The sequence below is a fragment of the Mytilus galloprovincialis genome, chromosome 10 (assembly GCF_965363235.1).
Source record: "Mytilus galloprovincialis chromosome 10, xbMytGall1.hap1.1, whole genome shotgun sequence".
NCBI lineage: Eukaryota > Metazoa > Mollusca > Bivalvia > Mytilida > Mytilidae > Mytilus > Mytilus galloprovincialis.
This window is the reverse complement of record NC_134847.1, coordinates 41,139,126-41,146,709: the sequence shown is the minus strand read 5'-3', so window position 1 is coordinate 41,146,709 and position 7,584 is coordinate 41,139,126. Positions and strand designations below refer to the sequence as shown.

Here is a 7,584-nt window from a genome sequence, read left to right as displayed (position 1 = left end):
ATTTATAAACATATAGCGGTGGATTTTGTTAAACTTAGTCATGTTTCTGAACTGAACTGTTAAATCTAAAATGGCCAAAAGGCGTTATCTTATACTGGTTTGTCTTCCTGTAAACATAGTAGGCAAATAGACAAAGAGCAACAATTAATAAAGGTTCAACTAAATACCCAGAAAAAGCAAAAACAAGAATAAAGGCCATCATTACAATTCCAACTGCTCTTATGAAAATTACACGTCGCAAGAAATATCCATATGAAAGGATAATCGCGCATAACAGTCCTGTTGTTCCAAGTACTATGCAAATGATTGTAGTATCTACGTTGAATCCTGTACATTGTTCTATGGTCGATGTATACATGTCCAGTCTTTTGTCCTAAAAGTATAATATAATTATATAAAATGATTTAAAAGGTTTTTATAAAATGTTTTGCAGATTAATTACCAAAAAAAAAAAGAAGATAAAAATCCATTTTTACTATTTTACGATCCAAGTTCACTTGGCGAAAAGCAACCATAGCGCCTTAAGCCGTTATTTTTTTCTGATTTCTTTAACAGCGACTGTGCAATCCTACACACACACAAAAGATGACCTCAGGTGCACCACAAGGGTCAGCTCGTTTCTTCGTGTTTTTCGTGAAGTTCAGATTTACAGGGACAAAAAAAAAGGGACGAACAGTCATTGTTCCTTTATGAACCCTACTTATTAACTGTGCACGTGTATTTGTACAATAATAAACCTACTACTTACAATGACAGGACAAATCGGCATCAAGCCAAGTAACAGATACAACAACGAAACTCCCAATACTTTGACATCAGTTCTTTCTATGACCACCTTCCTGAAATAAGTTGGAAAGGTAACTGTTATATGATATGTTTATATATATTAACATAAAACAAAGGCTAGATTTTTTTAAACTCTTTGCTAGATGACAATACGCAGGTGTCGAAGAACTTACATTTTAATTGATCTAGTGTTGGTGTTTAACCCCACTTTGGCATCTATTGGCTACATCATATACTGTGATGGCATGTTAAAATTGATGGAGGAAGCCGGAGAGAACCAACTACCACAAAACATGCAATCATAATCGATTACGAATAGAGTGGTGCGTCTGTGATTGGCGAGATTAGAACTCACAGGAACCGGAACTGACAGGTTAGTGATACAGTTAAAAAAACTACTTCGATCAATCTGCTATCGATGCTTTTAGTGCACACAGAAACGCAAACCCTAGATGTATTATCTATTTAATAAAAAAAAGATTTAACCGAGAGATATTCGAGGAAGTTGTGTTTATTTCCGAAAGGGTAAAAGTTTTAGGCGATCGTTGCGGGTAAAAACTTTTGTTAGAAAATTTCATAAACAAAATTATATTTTTCAGGTCAAAAGAATGGGAATGTACATTTTGTTGAAGCTATATACATGTAGTTGATACTTTCTGTTCATTTGGGCTCTTTTGTAGAGTTGTCTCACTAGCAATTATACCGCATCTTCTGTTTTATATGGGGACGAAGTCCCCAATTACGGTAGAAAAATCAATGAAAAAAAAAAAAAAAAAAAATCTGGGAAAATTTCCCGAATTTTTCATTGTACTAATGAACTAAAAATCGTTAACGTTTTTTTTCAGATCTAGTTCCTGTTCCGGTTTTCCCGCATTTGCGCAGAAATCTGTCTTGTTTGCATGAGACTTTGATTTTTTTTTATATTTATCAGTCTAGTAAAACATAAGATTGGATCTCAATACAAATTCAATTTTAATAATTGTTTGATATGAAAAAAAAACGTTACGTTACCTGATGAAAGCGTTTCTTTTGTTTACATCGAATATGACGTCATAACTTAAAGAACGTCACAGCTAATTCCCTAACAACAGAACCAAAATCGGGAACGTTACGTACGGTATTTCGGTTTCTTTTATCAACATGATTGAATTAAGAAAATAATACATACAGACTTCGTCCCCATTCACAGGTTATGCCTGCCTCATATTAACTACGTATACGCCACCATAAACCACTCTTGTAAAAAAAAATAACACTTTATATGGGGACGAAGTCCCCAATAACAGTAGAAAATTAAATAAAAAAAAAATTTCGGGAAAATTTCCCGAATTTTTCATTGAACTAATGAACTCAAAATCGTTCAAATTTTTTTTGTCGTGTTTTGAAATCCCGGACCTGCGCAGAAATGTACAATGTACTTCCTTTTTCCGGTCTCGTTTGTATGAAACTTTGAGTAAAATATATATTTATCAGTCTAGTATAAAATAGGAAGGAACGTGCAATACCAATTTCATTTTTAATAATTCCTTGATATGAAAAAACGTTACCTGATGATAGCGTTTCTTTGTTTACATTGCACATGACGTCATAATTTAAATAACGTCACACCTAAAATCCCTAACAACAGAACCAAAATCGGAAACGTTACGGTATTTCCGTTTCTTTTTTTTAACAAATATTTAAGTTACAAAAAAATAATTCATACAGACTTCGTCCCCATTTACAGGTTATGCCTGCCTCATATTAAAAATATCGTATTTTAAGCGTCCGACGATACATGTACCTTTAAATATAAAGCGAGCGGGGCGTGCAAAAACATATTTTGATGATTTTAATATTTGGCGCCAGAATATGAATATTTTGATTTGTGATGAGCCAATATTAATATTATTATTCACTAAGAGTAAGCCTTTACAAAAACTGCTTATTATTTTCATCAGTTTCTCAGTCCGATACTTTTATTACCATTATCTAAAAAAAATATCTTACCGCATTTCCGATGTAACTATTATTGGTATCAATTAAATTTGACACTTCTTCCTCTGTAAAACCAATAAACTTGCGTTTTTAACACTCTTTCTTTCGATAAATAAATGCGCGTACAGATGGATGGTATGCCAGGAAATATGACTGCTCGTCGTTAGTGACGTCACATTTGATCTATGACGTCGGATGCGGGTCTAGGATATCTAGGAAAGGCCACCAAAATTGATTTTTTAAAAGGGGTTCCCAACCCACGACGAAGGGAGTGTTCCAACTGCATGTGCCCATTCAAATGCGTTGATCGTAAAAAAAGAGGGGGGGGGGGGTCCAAAACCGGCCCCTCTCTGAGGCGACTGCAGCCATTTAACGTGAGGGTACTAAGGTGCCTCTATTTTGACCGACCGTGCAAGGGCTGTATAGCCAGTCAACTTGAGGTCGTTAAAAACTTCCATTTGTTTGTCATGTTAATTACGTGTTTTAAAAGCGTTCTTTTATTTGCCTTTGTAAATTATTACTTTTACTGTCTAGTCTATTTTTGGAAACATCCGTTTGACGTAGCTCAGTACTTATACATCAAATTATTGTACTATGGTAAATGTTTTATTTTCTTCTTTTACTTTTGATGATTATGCCTTGTCTATAGCTATATGCGGTATTTTTTTTTAAATTATTTTTTTTTTATAGAGATTTCGACTTTGACACAAAGGAGTAGGTTCAGTAAGACCCCTTTTTGGTCCCATAATATAGCAGTTTTACAAAATTGTGAAAATGTAATCTTTTATCTATTTACTGGAAGGTAGAATGCTTCTGCTACATAAATATGGGCTGTTTTTGACAATACAATGCACATATATCGGGTGCTAGCATCAATAAGTCACGCTAAATTACTGAAATCTTCACAATTTTAGCATTTTAGTTAAATTTTAGACGGTTAAATGAAAGTGGCCGCATTCGTGTTCATTCATAATATTTAAATGTAAGTTGTATTTGATGATAATACATAACATATATAAAGGTCACTTTTATTTTTGACAAAAACCATCTGAAAAGTGACGTTTTTTTGCATATTTTGATAGATTTTCTATATTTAAGCTTGAATCGGAGCGTTATTAATGACATAATCAGTTAAAATCTTTCACATAAACTAATTGAATCAATTGAAATGGACACTTAAGTGTTTAAAAAGTGTCCAAAATCTTTTGTTAAATGAACCTGAAATTTGAGGCCAAAATCGGTCCTTACCGGACCAACTCCTTTGACTGCTACACCTCTAATTTTGAATTGATATTTTAATGGGTTTACAATAGTCATTTTGGGGCCCTTTACTAGCTTGCTGTTCGGTGTGATCCAGTTGTGTTAAAGGCCGTAATATTATATATACTTAGATATAAAAGATGTGGTATGGGGGCCAATGAGACAACTCTCCGTCAAAGTCATAATTTGTAAAAATAAACCATTATAGGGCAAAGTACGGTCTTCAACCCAGAGCCTTGGCTCACACCGAGACACCGAGCAGCAAGCTATAAAGGGTCCCAAAAATGACTAGATTGAAACCATTCAAACGGGAAAAACCTAACGGTCTTATCTATAAAGAAAAAAAACGAGAAACGAGAAACATTTTATTAACTACATCAACAAACGACAAACACTGAACATCAGTTGCCGATTTAGGACACTTGCAAACAAAGGCAGCGGTTAATTGAAACGTTTTAACAGGTACCAACCTTCATTCTTACCTGGAACAATAGTGTAACACCACACCATCAAAAGACACTATAAGATATCAATTGAAATGGCTTAACTCAATCAAAAGACATATGAAAACAAACAAGTGAATATACATTGAACAAATAATTGTGATCTATGACACTGTGTAAATACAAAATCATGAAAATAAGGGGTGAAATTATAAACAATTTCACGTCTTGAACATACCGGCATGCACATATGTATGATATAACGATGTAAACCTTGAACAAAATGCCGCCAAATAAAATAATTTGCACAGGAAAATGAAAATAAAGTTGTCGAGAAATGGTGAACGGAATTTTGTTTTTACAAAATAAATAATTTTGTTGTTCATAGTACGAGTACAAGAGTGAACATTTATATAGTTATACCAAACAGTTATCAAAGCTGGTATATGCTTGTTTACTTTTACACATTGTGACTTGGATGGATAGTTGTCTCATTGGCACTCATACATGAACCTCATCTTCTTATTTCTCTATGTGTGAAAAAATACTATGTTGAATGGATTTAGTGTACGATTAACAAAATCGATATTTATTCCAGCAAATACAATGTTTTAATATTTATTTACAGTATTCAATTTGTATCTTTTTGAGATAAGTTTAATTAGAGGATTTCATGATAAGTTTTCCCGAGTATTTTGAGTTTACTCTAACATAAGTACCCCGTAACATTCTTTTTCAAACTCATTCAGTATTCAAGAGGTTGCTATTCAGACTTTATAAAACGTCACCAGTGTCTGATCAGGGTTGTAAAAGAACGTCTTGTTCTTTTTCTTAAAATGTTTCATCGGAAGATACTAATAATATTTCGTATCAACTTAACTTAACAAATAAGATAAGATGGTCTCGAATTATAAATTATATACTGTACTGATGTTGGTTTTTCATCTTAATCACATGTTACTAGTCGGGTCCAGCCATTTTAAAAAAAAGGGGGGGGGGGTTCCAACCATATTTTTGGTGTTTAACGCAACTTTTAATCACCGCATTTCGGCTATTTCGTGGCGGCCAGTTTGTATTGGTGGAGGAAGTCGGAGTGCCCTTGAAACAAAAATATTACTGCATTTACTGTTTACAAATCAAACTTTTCATGCTTTATTTAACAAGAAAGAAATTCACATAAAATAAGCCCCAAGAAATGCACAATAGATGAACAGAAAAAAAAATAAAGTAAAAAACTGCGAAAAACAATTCATCGCTGCTTTAAAATATTAGAAACAGTTCCACACAGTTACAGGTCCATCTATCTAGTATCGTCAAGGAAGCATTATAAACAGTTTTTCGTGTTCCTACTTTTCACACTTAAGACTGAATTTGTTTAAACGAAAGTACGAAAGACAATAATTACAGTCAGGAAACAAATACTTATTAGGTTTGTTTGTTTTCACTTCTATTGTTATTTGTTTGTACCTGCACATTTTGTAGTTGACAGGAATGCATAATATTATGTACTTCCTTCTGAATTGATTAACAAGTCTACATTTGGGAAGATTCGGGATTTGACATAAATCTATAGTACGCATGCTTTTCCGTCACTTAAATGTGAGCTGACCTTTAGGTGTCATTTTGGTGGTTTTTTTTGTACCTCACTACAATTTCCATTTCTCCAAATATATGTACCTTAAACGTTGAGACTTATGCATAAACTAAACCGTTTTTGTTTGAATTGTTTTACATTGTCATTTCGGGGCCTTTTATAGCTGACTATATGGTATGGGCTTTGCTCATTGTCGAAGGCCGTACGGTGACCTATAGGTGTTAATTTCTGTGACATGTTGGTCTCTTGTGGAGAGTTGTCTCATTTGGCAATCATACCACATCTTCTTTGTTATATTATGTACATATATATGTTAATGCATTGTATCAACCTTACTTGTTATTGCAAATGCTAATATTACATTCACTTTATTTTAGCGAGTTCTTGGTGACCAATTACAATGGAGAAGAACTTTCCAAACAGTACGGTGTAAAATGTACAATACCATATTGATGGTTTAGATTGCTGAAATAACATGTGGTGTCTATCATGTTTAATAAAGTGTAATCATCATATAATTTATTGTTATTTGTTTTTCGTAACGGTGCATTCGATTATTGTACAGTTATTGCAATTCAGGTCAAACATTAACAATTCATATAACATTCAGAAAACATGCTATACAATAATCGTGCGGTCTTCAACAATTGGAAAATCCCACACCGTAATTTAAGCTATAAAAGGACACCACATGACAACATGTAAAACAATTTAGACGGGAAAACCAACGGCTTGATTTATTTACAAAACTATATACAACAAAATATTTGATTTTCAACAACCCTTGAACTACAGAGTCTCGACTTGGGACATATAAATTCAGAATGAATAAGGGGGACCAAGTATGTGTATGAGTACTCATGCTTCCCACGAGCCCGGGACAGCGGTGTAACAACTAAACCTGCGACCAAACTTAAAAAAATATTCAAAAGGGGACTGGCATTGCACAAGGTCATGTTATTCTCTAACTGTTTATGACGTCTTTACACTAAATCCATTAGATGTTGGATGTGTACGGATTGATGATTTAGTATTAGATGCATAAATTTTTGATAAGTTGTTAGTAGCTTTGAACTAGCTGTCAGTCACTGCAAGTACTTTCAGATCTGTTCTAAGTGTCTTTTTGTTGTTGGGATTTACAAGTACTCGGCAACATCCACTCTGGTTTTTTTTATAACATGAATTTCTATTTGTATCCATCTGATGAGTTGAGCCTTTTTAAACTGCTTATGTTGTACTGTTACACCACTGTCCCAGGTTAGGGGAGGGTAAGGATCCCGCTAACATTTTTAACCCCGCCACATTCTGTATGTATGTGCCTGTCCCAGGTCAGAAGCCTGTAATTCAGTGGTTGTTTTTTGTTGATGTGTTACATATTTGTTTTTCGTACTTTTTTTTACATAACTTAATTTTCTTCTTTTTTAAAACTGGTTTACATTTGTCATTTCGGGACCTTTTATAGCTGACTATGCGGTATGTACTTTGCTCATTGTTGAAGACCTATAGTTGTTAATTTCTGTGTCA

At 33.7% G+C, this 7,584-nt stretch overlaps 1 long non-coding RNA gene across 1 annotated transcript; it reads right to left on the bottom strand.

Moving 5' to 3' along the window:
* Window positions 1-284: 284 nt before the first annotated feature.
* LOC143049156 (uncharacterized) lies at window positions 285-2,853 on the bottom strand. The gene is made up of 3 exons (XR_012970091.1): window positions 2,776-2,853; window positions 749-839; window positions 285-373 (listed from the first exon to the last, which is right to left on the bottom strand). It is a non-coding gene; the product is annotated as an uncharacterized LOC143049156 (long non-coding RNA).
* Window positions 2,854-7,584: the final 4,731 nt, after the last annotated feature.